This window comes from Falco naumanni, chromosome 7 (assembly GCF_017639655.2).
Source record: "Falco naumanni isolate bFalNau1 chromosome 7, bFalNau1.pat, whole genome shotgun sequence".
NCBI lineage: Eukaryota > Metazoa > Chordata > Aves > Falconiformes > Falconidae > Falco > Falco naumanni.
This window is the reverse complement of record NC_054060.1, coordinates 10,252,956-10,268,580: the sequence shown is the minus strand read 5'-3', so window position 1 is coordinate 10,268,580 and position 15,625 is coordinate 10,252,956. Positions and strand designations below refer to the sequence as shown.

General features: G+C 47.3%; 1 protein-coding gene across 1 annotated transcript in view; it reads left to right on the top strand.

The window, feature by feature from the left end:
* The window catches only part of SLCO3A1 (solute carrier organic anion transporter family member 3A1), a 144,672-nt gene that overhangs the window by 98,197 nt on the left and 30,850 nt on the right, over positions 1-15,625 (top strand). The gene's annotated exons all lie outside the window — the stretch shown is intronic.

Below are 15,625 nucleotides of genomic sequence, written 5' to 3'. Positions count from 1 at the left end.
TAAAGCCTCCTGAATTCATCCACTGCATTTTTCCAGTGGCACACTGGTCTGTCAAAGGCTTTCTGACCAATTTCACTTAGCAGGACTTTGCAGTAAAGATAAACCTTATGAAATGATGATATAAGAAGCAGGCAGCTCTGGTGCTTTGGAAATTGCTGTTTCTGGCCTCCTGTCACATGCTCTATAGGATTCCTCTCTGCAGCAGTTCTTTCAGCTGGATTATTTTAAATACATGAGTATCTTAACTTGCATTGCTTTGCAGGACTGGGCTTGGGAATGCCAGCACTGGCAGTTTGGCTGGCAGAACTTGCAGCACATGGGTGGTAACAAGCTCTATAAACCTCTTTATCCAGCTCAGGTCCAGCCAAAACAGTTGAGTTGGCTGAGACTAGTTTCATTTTCTGAGCACTTACCTATGTGGTCTTAAGGAGTTAACTTTTTTCAGGAGGCGATTCCTGAAAGCAGGGTAATAGAGAAATAAGAGAATCCCCATTAATTCATTAGTAGAGCCAGATGGAGACAGAAGCCAGTAAGTGACAGTACCAGAGCAACTTTTAGAAATACGACTCTGAGGCGCTTGCTTGGTTGGGTGCAACCCTTTTTTTGACTAATCAGGATGAAGGGATGCTTACAAAGAGCAGCTTGAAATCAAAGATTTGGGAATTAAGGGTTTTGTATTAATTTTAAAATTAATTATTTTTTTTTAGAACAAACCAACAAAAAAACTAAACCAAAATCTGCACCTCCACTCTCTTGAAAATAGGAACCCCCCAAAAGTAGCAAATCCAGAGGTGGACATCTGTGACCAAAGTAGGAATTGGGCATTTATCACTAGGCCATTACTCCCGGAACAGGAGGGTGACCTTGCAGAGCCACACCAGCTCCTGAAAGGTCGCTGAGCACCCTGGAGGAGGAGGAGTAGTACAGGAGCAATTTTGGAGGTCCTGTTTCATTAACAAGAGGCTATCATGCACCCTCCTATGTTCATCCTACTTGGCCCACTAGGTTTGCTTCCCTCAGGCAGGGGCAACCTCCCACTAAACACCTTTAACGGAGCCATTCTGATGTGGTTGGTTTTAAATGGGATGTTCAGGTGCTTTTAATTCACTTCCCAACTTAAAAGGCAGTCCCAGGTCTGCTATGGGAGAGAGTTGGTGTCTTCTTCCAGAGCCTCCATCCTGTCCCCTCTCCTGGAGGGCTAGAAAAGGGCTTTGTTTTCATCTTTCACCTGTGGTTGTGGATGCTTAATTAAGGGAGACAAGCCCATAATGAGAGCAGCAGCTGTTCTCTCCCCGGGGAGAAAGAGTCTCTTCAGGGACAGGGTCCTCCTTGGCACAAAGGAAAATCTTCTTATGAAAGCAACACTGGAGAGGCTGGCAGATCCCCATGGCTTCTGACTTGATAAGAAACCTCAGAAAAACATCCATGTGGCCTGTAATTTTGGGAAGTGGGGAGAAGGCTGGGCGCTAGGGATGAAATGCTGAATAGAACTCTATCAGGAACATAGTCCTCTGGATCCAGTGTCCAGCATTTGTGCTTACAATGCAACTGACTGCTAGAAATTATATTGGAAGTAATCTTAGATTGGGGGATTATCCTGCATCCAGCCAGCCTCCCCATCCCCCAGAACAGACTAGCATCTGGTATCCCTCAGACTTCACCACATGGGGTGAGTGGGGGAGATATTTGGAGAGGGTTTTCAGAGTGGGGCACCACTACTACCTGCTTTGAAATGTTTTGTGGGAACATAGTGCTGTCCCACCCATAAATAGTATGTATTAAGACGTCCTAAATTTCTCTTGCTGAGAAGTTTGCATAGAACCTGTAAGACTGTCATGAAACAAAGCACATCTTCAGCCACAGCCCTGCGTTGCCCGCAGAGATCAGCGCTGATGGCATGGGGAGACCTCAGCGTACTCTGTCCCAGTGAAGCAGGTGGAGCTGCGACCAGCACGCGGCCAAGGGCTGAGCAGCCCCTGCAGTGAGGGACCTGGAAGGGAGGAGGTGGGTGGAAAGAGGTGCAAGGATCCTGGTGTTAAGCCATGGCTGCTCACTAGTGAAAGTCTGCAGGTCCCAGGCCAGCACCCTAAACATCTGGCCATCCTCTTTAAGAAGCAAACAGTGGATTTGATCCAAAGCCAGTTAAGGTCAGTGCAAGAGTTCCCATAAACTTCAGTGAGGTTTGGGTCAATGCAAAGAATGACTATTGTCAGGAGCAAATACTTTTTTCTAATGGTGATTGCAATATGAGGAAGCAGAACAAGAGAAGTTTTGTTTTTAATTTCCTTTCCTTCCTGACGGCTCAGCCATTACTAGACTAGAGTAAATCTATTCTGCAGAGGAAAGCGCAGCACTTTCCTAAACGGTTGGTACAGATAACTGTTATCAGCATTAGGTTTCCAGCAGCCTGCCTGATATCATCGGTGATTCCCAGGCCCCTCTTTGTTTCAGGAATTTAGGGTGGGCTTAGCCAGTACTAGTTGCTTGTAAATCATCCTGCACCATGCAGTGTAATCTGTACCTGAGCAACAGCCAGGCAAAGGGAGATTTGAAAAGTCATCACAAAAGATGTAAAAACCGCTCTTGCTGAAAGCGAGAGTTTTGCTGATGGCTTTTGAGAGGGCAAGGGGTTGCCTAACTGTTCTTGCTTTTCAGCCACTCTCCCTGTTTCCTTTGCAGACGCGCAAACGGTATACTGTGTTGTTCTTTATTTGTTCTGAGTTTTTCCTCCCGGACTTTTTTCAAAAATATAACACAGAGGATAAATAAAAAATGGAACCGCTAACGTTCCCAGGGCTGATGTTGGCTGAGCTGGCAGCCCTGGAGCAGGGGTGATAGGGACTGCAGGGCAATGAGAGGTTTTCCTTGGCACAGAAATGCCTGAACAGCAGAAATATGAACTTTTCCCCTACATTTCAGAGAGACAGATTCTGTGACAGGTGCTGTGTTTTGGATGGAGAACTACTCATTTATGTGTGTGTCACAGCTTGATCAGCTGGGAGTAGAGGAGGATTTGGGGAGCTGCTGGCTGTTGGGGTATCCAGCACCATACCAGACTGAATGTGTCCTCTAACCTTGGAAAATACCTTCTCTGGCTGATGCTCAGAGGAAAGGCCTTGAAATCCCAGGTGCTGTCAGCACAGGGAGAAACGGCAAACGCTAAGTTCAAGGCATGGGCTGGAAATACAGCAGCAGTGGTGCCGTGCTGCTGTCAAGGCAAGAGGTGGGAAGGAGGAGTGGGGAGTTTTGCAGGGAAGAACCTTTCAAATGTCAAGGCTGGCATGGAGGAGGTCCAATAGCAAGGAAACAGAGTTGAACTTTTCTTCCTGACTGCATTATTGCTTAGAAAAGTAGCAAGCTGTCTGTATTTACATAAAATGTCGGTAGGAAAAGGAACTCGCCGTTTTCTCATTTGTGTTATGTGGGATGGGAAGGGATACCCCCACGACTGAGGTTAAAGCAAGAGGGAGGCAGTCCTGGCAGCTTTATTCTCAAAACAAATGTGTTACGTCTGTGCTGAACTCAGTATGCAGCTTACATAAATAAATAAATAAAGGAAGGTGGTGGTGTACCAAACTCCAAACTGACAAATTCCAGACTTCACATTTTTCAGGCTCTGAGATTTTACCCTGTATGTGTGAATAGCTCATTGTACTCTCAGTCGTATGATTTGATGGGTTTTTTTCCTAGCGTATAAGGAGGATGAGAGATGCAGCGTGTTACAGAATTCAAGCAATGGAGATAAAAATGTGCAAGAGCCTCAAAAGGGACTCATATCTACTTAACACGGGTTTTGCTCGAAAGTGGGATGGACAGCTCGCCCGAGCGGGGGAGACAGGATGGGGAAGGACTTTGTGCAGTTGTCTAATGTATCCCTATACTCCTATGTAGGATCAAAACCACCGATGGTTTAACAAGAAATCGGTCAGCAAACTCAGAGAATTGCGGTCCTGTAGAGAGGGAAGAGTGCCCTGGAAGTGCATTTCCATGCTAACCTACTGTTGGCACAATTCCTGGGAAATAACACAAGGAAATCTGGCTGCTTGTAGTTAAAGCAGCACCACAGATTTGGCAAAACAGGTGTTTCTGTTTAACGGGTGGGAGGAGATGAACAAAGCTCAAAGGCATGTGACTTAAACCCTTTAAAAAACTGTACATAGTGTTTGAGCATTTTTTTTTTTCTTCCAGTGTCTCTTTGGTGACTGCTTCCCAGGGTAATTAGCATGGAGCAAATTTGCTTGAAAGGTGGAAATCACTAGCTGAAGCCCACAGCTGTGGCTGGCATATTTGCACTGTACATTGAAGGTGTAGAATGTGTGTCTTGTGGGCTTGTGTGTCAGGCTGCCCTGGATTTGCACACTATAGTTAGATATGTTCTTACACCTGCTTCCTAAACTGAGTTGGCTTCTTCTGATGCGTTAACAAGCAAAATTCAGGGACAACAATGTAAAGCAGCAGGGTAGGTGGAGCAAGTGACTTGTCCTTGGATTTCAGAGGTTGCTCGACATCAGTTTTCTGTGATACATCTGACCAGACAGGGCATGGATTTTGGTGGGTTTTGTTTCTTTGTTTTTTGCAGAAAGTGACAGAAACTGGACTATTAAGCTCTTTTTCAAGAGTCTGCCTAACCCAGCCTGAGTCTCTAATCTCTTGCAATGCATATCCAGACTACTTGTAAACCCTTCAGAGGAAAAGATGTGTCTTTTAATGAGTGTTAGGCAATATGTATACCTTCAGGAGTGCTGCTTTATATAAATAACCACTATGAACATAAGCATTTTAGCAGAGGGTAATGGAGACAGCATTGTATGATACAGGGAGATCTACTAAATCACTACGTGTTGCATGTGATTTTGTAGGCAGAGTGTCTGTCCAGGATGCTTGCATGGACTGATACGATTTTGCAGCTTGTTTATATGTAGAGTGTATGTAAATATTAGGAGACAGGGCATCAGAGTGATTGCAGCTTAAGTAGGAAAACACTGCTACAACAATACCATTGCGTTCATAATCCTCCATGAGTGTTCATTGCTTTAGTTAAATATGCAGAGACTGATGGAGATTGCTAGTGGATTAGCGTCTCGTATGACTGGTGCCAAGGATTGATTAGCATAAGCAAATTTCTTCTCCAGCTTCCCATCAGTAAGGAGAGAAATGCAGCAAGGAGTCCCTCCACTGCCTGGAAAGGTACTGGGATGCTAAGGAGGAAAACTGTTCAGGAGTAGGAAACAGTTTGCTCCCAGTGTCAGCTGGTGGGAAAGTAATCCCAAGATTTCTGTAGCGGGAGCATCCGCGTAGTTTACCTTGCAGAGCTCGCAGATTGGCTAATTTAATTTTTGTTTTGCTTGCAAATGCAGTTTTGAGGGTTGGGGAGCTTTTGTCATGGTGTGATTTGTTTCTCTGCAGTCCTATTGGTGATCCTGTTTCAGCAGCTGGGCACAGCCGTGACCTAAAGGCCAATACAAATAGAGCTTTGGGGTTGGGGTTTTTTTGCTTGGGTTTTCTTTATTTCTGTGCTTATCAGAACGAGGGCACAAGCCAGCTAACGGGTGTGTTTTTGAGCTGTCAGAGGTGCACCTAGTCATGGAAAATTTGGGGCTGGACACTAAGCTTGTGCTTCTAATGCAAAAGTCCAATTGCTTTTTGTGCCACTCTGCAAACGTTGTGTGTGTGCATCAGTATCCCCTGGGACTGTCAGTTGTTAGTATAACGTTGATCCTTTCAAATGTAGCCTTGAATAGTGCTGGGGACAGGGATTTGCTGATAAAACAGACTTAATGCTTGGTAATAATTGAAAATGCAGGGTGGTTCACCAGGCAAAATACCTGCTTATAGGAATCAGATTTCATCTCAGAGCCAGCAGACATTTCCTTGGAGAAATCCTGAATTCTGATAGAAATCAATATTTAAAGGGACACTGGTAGTCTGGGAAGAAACTGCCATGTAAGGTAGCTTCAAGTCCTAGCAACCTCTTCAGGGATTAACATCTGAATGCTAAATGTAGGCCAGAGCAAGGAACTGTGCTGTGAAGAAGTTAGTCTTTTTCAACAGGCAGGAGGAAGGCCACCAGCATGAGCTGTCTCTGCAGCCCTGGAATAATCACATTAGAAGTTTCTTTTATCTGTAGTATGGGTGCATTTTTTTTCCCTGCCTCTTGATAAGTAAATAACACACACTCCCCACAATCAGCTTTAGATACAGATGTTAACTCTTATTAAACACAGGAGTAAATAATTAAAGAAAAAATTCTGCAGCATTTCCGTACAGTGGTGAGTAGCTTGCTTCAAAAAAATAAATCTTCATAAAGCAGGATATGATTTGCAGAAAAGTGATTTGGTAAATTGATGGAAAGGTTTGAGAGGAGAGGGGAAGAAGCTGATGGGAGATGCCCAAGGCTGCCTGATTGCAAACTAGCTAATACTTTATTTCAGTAGCTAAATTCAGGGCAATCAAATACTAAATCCTGTATGGGGTTTCCATCACAAGTGGACCCATGGAAATGGGAGCAGTCAGATTCAATCCAACACTTCTACTTTGCAGGCGTGCTGCTTGCTGGAACTGTTTTTGACAGTGAGGTGATGTCTTGGGACAGCGCTGTTGGTTCTTTTTCCAGATGTTGTATTGCACACACAAATGCAGGTGATGAGCTGTTATGGTAGAATCAGTGGGAACGGCTCAGAACCAAAATTCAGATGTTTGCTGTAACGCCTTTTTCATCCCTGATTACTAAAGCACTGCATAATATTCATGCATCTTGCAGTGCTACACAAGGAGGGACTAGCCTTTGTTAAAAGGTGGAAAAATGATGATCTGCAGCTATCAGTCCTCAGGAGGGTCATGGCTGAGCAGGGAATTCAGTCTGTCGCTACCTCGGGAATGCCTTCCCAGACTGTGACATCACTTGAGCAACCCTAAATGCCCATCTGAGGGGTCTACTGGTTTTGAGCTCCTGAAGGCAAAACTAATAAATAATACGTGTGTGCTACTGTACAGATGGGAGAACACCCCCCCAACCTCTTTCCTCCTCCCCACCTCATCTCCTACCAGTACAGGGCTGGAACTGCTTTGATCCCCATCAGAACAAAGACTAAACATTAAAGTGAATTATCCCAAAGTTGCTTCTCATTAATCAACAGCTGCAGGCACTTGGAAACATCTGTCAGGATTGTTTGAACATTCCCTTCGCTTCAGTGGTTACACCGAGGAAGCAGAAAAAATCAAAACATGCCGTCGGTCCAATGCCACCTATGCAAGTTCCCTGCAGTTGATTGCAGTGGTGCAAATAAGCAGCAGCGATAAGGGAGCAAGAGGCAGAGATGGGCAGCTGGTTGTGTAGGCAAGGAGTCAAGCAGCAGGAAAAATGATGTCTTTCCACGGTAAATGAGGAAAGCTGTTTCCAGGAAATCTGGGAAGGAGAGACCGGGGCATGAGGGTTTTTGCTGGGCTCTGTGGGAATGCAAGCATCCCTGCGCCCACATGGGAATGGGGCTATCTGCCAGAGAGGGTGGGCAGCGCTGGATGACTCTGGTCGGTTTTGCTGCAGGAAGAAGCCAGCTGGCTAGGAAACAGCTTCCCCCTACCCTTACTGTGTGTTTTTGAGGTTACGTCAACTGATAGAAATCAGAGAAAACCCACTGCTTTGCCCACCGGGTGCAAGTGAAGAAGCTTTTATCCCAAGCCCTTGAGGGCCAGTACCCTGCATGCAGGAGGATACAGCACCTCCAGTCTGTACCAGTACGCCTTTGATTCCTGCAGGCTGTGCCGGCGTGGTGTCTCTTTAAGGGCAGGTCCCAGAGTGCACGAATTACGAATTATGGTATTCCATTAATCCCTTCACATTGGCCTGCCTGTCCTCCACACAGCGGGAAATGTGGGACAAGCAGGGTTTTGAGATTATCTCGTGCTCTGCAAAGCCGGTTGCCTTTGTGCTTTTAGAAAGAGCGTGCTCCTGTGGCAAGCAGGGGGCTGGGGGTGACATCCCTGGTGGGATGCACCCCCAGGGCCATGCCGTGACAGTGTGTGAGTGTGCTCTGCCCTCCTCTATATAGCCTGTGTGTGTATTTTGTGACAGCCACTGAAGCACTTGGTCACTGTCATCCTTGACAGAGATCATGTTTCACTCCCCAATCCATTCCTCCCTGGCAGTGTAGTTATTTGATGCAACAACAACACTAGCTTTGCAGCGGAGAGTTTTCCACATCTTCCAAAGTGATCGGCTTTTTGCCTGCCAAAGCTGTCCCTTGGGGTGGTGCAAGGGGGAAGAGGTACTGCTTTGGGCACATGCTTTGCTGAAGGTATGCTGCTCCTTAGGAGCTCAGTGCACAACCTCCTACACTCTGACCTCATGGAAATGCCAAGGCAGGAGCAGCCTGGCTCAAGGAGACCATAAGCCCAGCAGTGACATCTGTATGGCTAAATAAAACGGGATCCTCTGCAACACCAGGGGTTTGCACACAGCTGGGAAATGCTGTGTAATTCACTGCTGATGGTGGATGCTTGAGCATCCAGGCCCTGGCTTTATGGATTAGTGTGGAAGTGCCACGGCTTTGTCAGAGTTTCAGGGCACGTTGTAGAGGTTAATTAATGCCCTGGTGCTCAAGCACGTCTAGTTCAACTGCCTACAAACCCATGGAGAAAGAGACTGGAGCAATGCAGTCAGTGCATGTGCATCTTGGACCTAGCCCTTCCTAGAAGCATGACCCAGGTTGCTGTGGAAGTAGTAAGCAGTACTTTTCAGAAGTGTTTGGATGAGTCAAGCAAACTTTAAATGTGTTTACAGGTCCCTGGAGGCAGTTCCTGTAGTGCTTTCCAGGGCTTTTATTGGCAGAGGGTTGCTCTGCATGGAGGCTTTGTATCTAGCTGAACTTTTTCAGAGTGCATCACAAACAAATCTTCTCAGCATCAAATAAATCCTTACTCTGGGAACAGTTGGAGCATGACTTCTCTTGCTGATGCTGGCTCTTGGGACTGCAGCAGGGCTGTGTTGACAGAGGGCCTTTGGGAAGAAGTCCCCTGTGGCAGGGGCCACAGGGACTGTAATTCAGCTCCATACCCACCTCCATCCTGCAGCTGGGAACACTGGGGAAACATTGATGTTTCTCAGTGTAACTTCCCATCCTTTTTTCTCTCCCACAGCTCCCCAAAGCGAGTGCTTCTGGATTGCATCTCTGTCTGCCACTTGGTAAAGTCAGGAAGGTTGGTAACCCTTGGGCTCAGGGTGTGCTTGCGCTGGTAGGTGTGCTCAGGGTAGGCTTTAAACCGGCTAGCACAGTACAAATAGCAGTTCAGTCCTGGCAGCAGGATGCCTGTGTGGAGCTGTGAGATGGGTCTGCAGTGTTCAGTGGATTCTTGGGTACCAAGCTGAGATGCTTGCCAAATCGCGTATCTCCAAAAACTGGGCTTTAAGTTGAACGTTAAGACATGTACAGAGCGAAGACATGAAGGAGGTCACCGTGCTGGTAACCTGGAGGTGTCTTTGGGGATAAACTCTTGGTTTAGCACCTTTTCCTGTGCTCCTGGGCCAGTTCCTTTGAAGCCAAAGAGCTTGATTCAGGTATGTTCCTGAAGCAGGCCTTAACTTGTGTCTAAACACTGTGAGGCATAAGTCAGAAACAGGTAACCTGCTGTTACCCCTTATTGTATGGTCTATTATTGGGCAAAATAAATGGCAGATGCTGTAATGCTTCATATCAGGACCTTGCCCCCCTACTCAGCTCTCGTGAGACCCCACCTGGAGTGCTGCGTTCAGCTCTGGGGCCCCCAGCGTAAGGACATGGGCCTGTTGGAGCAAGGCCAGAGCAGGCCATGATGATGATCAGAGGCTGGAGCACCTCTGCTGCGAGCTCAGGCTGAGGGGGCTGGGGTTGTGCAGCCTGGAGAAGCAAAGGCTCTGGGGAGACCTTCCAGAACCTTCCAGCACCTAAAGGGGCCGACAAGAGAGCTGGAGAGGGGCTTCTTACAGGGGCATGGGTGACAGGACAAGGGGGATGGCGCTGAGCTGAAAGAGGGCAGGTTTAGGTTGGATATCAGGAGGAAATTCTTTTCTGAGGGCGGCGAGGCGCTGGCACAGGCTGCCCAGAGCAGCTGCGGGTGCCCCGTCCCTGGCAGCGCTCAGCACCAGGCTGGATGGGGCTGGGAGCAGCCTGGGCCAGCGGGAGGTGTCCCTGCCCGGGGCGGGGGGGTGGAGTGAGGTGAGCTTTAGGGTCCCTTCCAACCCAAACCATGCTGTGATTCCATGAGTAGGAGGTATGTGAGATAGGACAAGATGACAGCTTAATGTGACTTTTTCATTTTCTCATTTCTCCGCATTATAGTCATATACTTCTGACATCCCTACCACTATTCGCTAAAACCCCTTACAAAGTGCATTAGTTTCTTAATAAAGCAAAACAAAACCCGGCCTCCTGACCATTTTGCTTTAGGGTTTCCTGTAAAGAAATGAAGCCTGTAGGTAGACCCGTCGCAAACACCATATCGGAAGGGGATTGGGAAGTAGAAATGGGGGCGTGATGGGAAACATGTGGCTTCAGTAAGAGGAATGGCTCCTTCTCTGATAGCCCTGCGTGCTGTCCTGCTGTGGGAGATGATGCTTTTCCTCCTTCCTTCTCATCTACCCAGCTCACCTTCACCTGGCACTTGTTGACAGCTCTCCAAAATAAATTTCCCTGTCTCCTCAGCCTCCGGTGGGACTGAGGCTTTGAAGTGAAGTGACTTGGTGTTCTTTAGCTGTCTGCATTTTCCTTTTCTCAGCTCATGACTGTGCGCTGAACCCATTTTTATTCGTCAGCAAACTGTACCTGAGGTGCCTCCTCGCTGCACCTTGGTTAGGCTGGCAAGCCTTGCTGTGTCTCCCTCTATGTCTTATTTCCAGCAAAGAGGGTTTCTGCTGGGAGTTACTGTCCCCAGTTAATTCATTATAGGGATCAAGCTGATGCTTGCCCATTTAATCCTGTGGACAACACAATTTTCTTTGTGTTTGAGGATCCTATTGCTGCTGGAAAGCAACTTGGATCACCAAGGGACAGCTCTTCATTATTGAAATACTGACATCCTTTATCCTTGCCTTTGCAACTTGGTTCTTGTGCACTTTGCATGACTGCGCCATGGATGTAGTGGTACCTGCTGCTGCTTCTTCCCTTTGCTCTAATGGAAAACTCCGTTATCAGTCCTGGGCCTTACTAGTGATAAAATCCCATCACAAAATGTCAGATCTAATACTCTCCTCTGTCCCAATCCTTTCCTCAGCCTCTGGAAAGTATCTGTTAGTTGACAACGTAGGATTTGGGAAATTGTTCTGTTTTAAAAGATGAGGAGGAAAATATTTCTGATTTCTTGTGCCAGCCTGGCTTGCTGCTTTTTTTTCCCCCTGCCTTTTTGGGAAGCAGGGAGACTGGTGAAGGGGATAGAGCAGGAAAGCTTAAAATTTTTAGCTGTTTCAAAATAAAATTTAATTGTGCTTTAAAAAGGCCCAGACTGAAATGAAGTATTTGTGAGTTATGAAGCAAAATGCTTGATTTTTTTCAAAGCAGGGTTGTTTTGGTTTTTAATTCATATCTCTTAAACATTTCTAAGAATTGTCATTATTTGGTAAGAATTAAAAGAATATCTAAGATTAAAAAATAAAAATACCGCCAAATTGCAGAAAGGAGAAACTTTTTTCATCGCAGTCTTCACTGGTCTGTGATAACTACACTGGTGACATGCCCTGCTTCGCTCCGTGAAACGCTGGATGCAGGACCAAGCACAGACCCCTTTGAAGAGACACAGTAAGCCCTGAGAGCCAGAAGCTTTTGTTCCCAGGACAGTATCCTCAAGGAGGAAATTTATTAATGCGCTGCTCTGAGTGATAGAAACAAATTTTAAGCTGAGAATGAAAAGGAATCTCATGTGATCACCAGTTTGGTGGCCATCAGTGGGAGTTTCACAAGAGACTGATGGAGTCAGGATTAGACCTTTGATCTGTTTGCTCCTGGTATTAGTGCCCTCTGGTTCTATCGAATCAGGCTGATCTAAAAGTTAGAGGGAAAGATGGGAAAAGACTTAGCAAGTGGCAAGTGGTGTTAAATCTAGCCCTAAGTTTAGCACATCTTTAACTTTAGAAGCAACCCCAGGACCAGGAGCAGGGGTTTTGCTAGACCTCCTTCTCCACAGAGAGCGGCTTCATTATTGCATGACCAGGCGGATGATGTGGGAAGTGTTTTCCTCATAGTGGGGGCGACTAGTAGTCATGCAGAATTTCTCAAAAGAGGAAGGATGTCTTAAACTACTTCTAACTTGGCTAATTTCCCATTGAGCCTTCAATTCTACGCAAACGTTCAACCACAGGCACTATCCCAGTTGCTTAATAGCCTTATTCTTGTGCCCAGTAGTGTGCTCTGTTGATCCTCGAGCATGGTTGGGCTCCGTACAGGCCCTAGACTATCCATCGTGACAGTCCATGCCTTGGGTTTTTCCAAAACCTGCTTGATTTGTGAGATAAAAGTGTAAAATACTGCAATGATAGGATTTTGTTGGGGTCTTGAAAAAAGATAACAAAAAGGACGTGGGATAAACCAGTGGGGCGCTTTTATATTTGGACAAATTATAGAAAAAGTAAAAACACAGTTAGTATGAGGGTTCCTTAAGCTAGCCTAGAGGTGAATAATAATTCAGTATCTTATTGTAAGATCTTTGATACCTGCTTCCCTGTTCAGTGGATGCTCTATCCCGCATTGCCCTCTAGCGAGGACATTGCAGAGCAAATAACGCCTTCCAGCTTGCAGCTGCCAGGATATGAAATATGGTATTTTAATACCTGAGGACCTGGCTTGTTTCTGAAATGATGCTTTGCCATGCGATGCAAATAGTGTGAGGAGGGTTAGCATTCACCGGTCGCAGGTGCTGATGCATGTATCTGCACTGGCCATAGCTTTCTTGACATTTGCTTTTTGTTTGAGCTATCTGCCTCTGCAGGCATCTCCCTGCTGCTGATGGATCACTAGCCAGAGGTCCCTGCTCTCTTCTGCTTTGAAAAAAGGGGAAAATATTCCCTGGGGTTTTTTTGATGAAGGATGACCTTTTTCCGTGTTCTGTGTCTTACCCTGTGCTCCATGAAACACACTGCAGTTCTTTCAGTTCTGTGGTTTTGCCTTTATACACATGGTCTGACAGCGCTGCCTGTGGTTTGGCAGTCATCACGGGACAAACTTTGGTCCCTCTTCAGTCCAACAACACTGGTCCATCCAAAGGTGTTGCATAGAGGGTCAGAACTGGTCCTTGTACTTCTGCCTGCTTAGCCGTGTGAGCCTGCATCAGTGTCAAATGACAATTTTGGTGTGTTTCCAGTTCTCTAGAGGTGTTAAATACTTACAGAAATTCAACTACCAGCAATAGGTTTAAAAAAAAAATAATAAAAAAAACCCCAAGCAAACAAGTATCTGCTGCCTGTGGAGAGCAGGTCATGCCTGATTCATCCTGTCCTCAAGGTCTTACTTAAATGAGCCCTGCGGTGCCCAGAGCTGCTCTCCCCTGGGTTGTCAGTGCCCTGAATCAGCTGTCTGTTGGCCACACAGTCAGCTTGCACGCACAGGTCCTGTCAGGGCAATGGCACAGCAGTGCAGCAGCCTCCTGTGTGCCTGTGGGAACCTGTCGCAGCCGGGCTGCGTTGATGCCTGCAGCAGCATTCCCTCGGGGGTCATCCCTGCAGATGTGAACCCTCAGGCAGCACTGGAACAGCAGCTTTCTCTGGGGTGCTGGGTACCGGAGTCTGGGCTGAGGATCTGGGACTGAGAAAGAGGAGGCACTCAGGTCTGCCTGGGTTTTCTTTCCCCTTACTCACGCTAGGGCAGGGAAGTAAGAGCAGAGCAATATCCAGATCCCACTTAAAGCCAAGGGCTCCTCATCCAAAGCGTAGACTCCGTTTGTCACTGCTGCAACCGAAGTGAGACCCAGTGTGCCCTTACGTGCTTAACCATAATTACGTAGAAATTCATAATTGATGTGCAGTCTTCAAAAGTTAACCTGCTCTTTGCCAGCTTGTTCACCACAGGAATAGCCACGGCCATCTCTGCTAGATGCTGTCAGCTCAAATTCTTTGACCAAGACCTTAACACTTTTAGAACGAACCGTTCTAAAATCTGTGATTTCCTGCGTGCTAACAGCCAAAGGGCACAGCCTGTTGTGCATATGGCAGATACGTGGGTGCAGACAGCACCCCGCTGTCGGTGCCATCCTCCCAGGGACTGTAGGACCCCCAGGAACGCGATGGTGTTTGGGGAGCCGGGGCGGGCTGCCTGTCACCCAGCCTGCTCTGCAAGGCACTGGCAGGGTGAATGACAAACACTCATGCCATCTAGTGACCAAACAAACGCGATGTGGATGTTTTCTAAAACGCCACTGAAACTTCATAGCCCAAAGTGGGGCAGGGCTTGGGGCTGGGGGCGGGGTGGGTGTTAGGTGTGCTGGGAAAACAAATCGCTTTTCCTGCGTTCCTGACCTGTCTCTTCCCTCATTTCACATCCCATGAAGTGCTTCTGCATGTAACCAGGGACTGGGATCTCCCATGTGAGGCTTTATAGATCCCTGGCAGAGCAAGACACAGGCTTCCTCAGCAGCTCTGTTGACTGAGGTGCACAAATACCTCAACTTATTGCTGATCGTGGAGCACAAACCCAGTGGCCAGGGACAAGGTGACTGTGGCAGGGGAGATGGCATGCTCTGCTGCTGATGTGGACATCATGGGCAGAGACCCTGGGGACTAATTTAAGCTGGCAGCACGGGCTGCGACGCGGTGCCGTTGCTGCAGCTTTGAGTTTAGCTGAGACAGGGGCAAGGGCTGGCAGCTTCTGCCACTGTCCTGACAGCAGTGACTCGTTACTAGGGCTCATATGACCTGACACTTTTTTCCTCCCTCCACCTTTGTTTCTCCCTCTTGCTTCTGTACATGGTAGCCGTGAAGGTATTAACGCACTGGGTTTCTGCATGACTGGCTGGCTGGAGCTGCCGTTGCTTCGTACCTAGTTATTAATCCAGACAGGTCCCGGTGCCACAAACCTGGAGGAATTAGTTTGCACTCTGCATTTTTTAAATGAAATTGAAGCTATTTCTGACCATACTGGCTTACTCTGCTTGGCCAAGCTGTCATCAGCCAGTGCAGTTTGCCTTGCATAAGGCTGGTGGTCTCCCGGCAATATTTTGCAGCTCTGATCATTTCTTTAGCTCCTGAGAAATGCACAGAGAGAACTTGGGAATTAAAAGTTTCCAGTTAAGGAACTTGAGGGCTGAGATAGGTGTGAAGAAGTGTATTACAAATGCACCGAGATGCTGGGCAGCACACCCAGAGAGATTTGGAGAGAAATGTGGGATGTACCCCACTGCTGAAGGGGAGTCAGCAAAGCACCCAGATGCGAATGTGCTCTTTCATGGAACATTTCTGAAGTACAGCGACACCGAGGCTGATGGCAGCACAGGCTGGCACATCGCTGGCCAAGGGTGCTGGAGAGCTGCCCCTCTCACTGGGCACACAGGTCCCTCAGCAGTGCTGTGCCCCAGAGCAAACAAGCGGGTGCTTGCTCTGCTCCGTGCTGCTCAGACTTGCCCCTGCTTCCTTCAGAAAGCCATTTACAGGGTTCTTGGGGCCTTCTTGTTG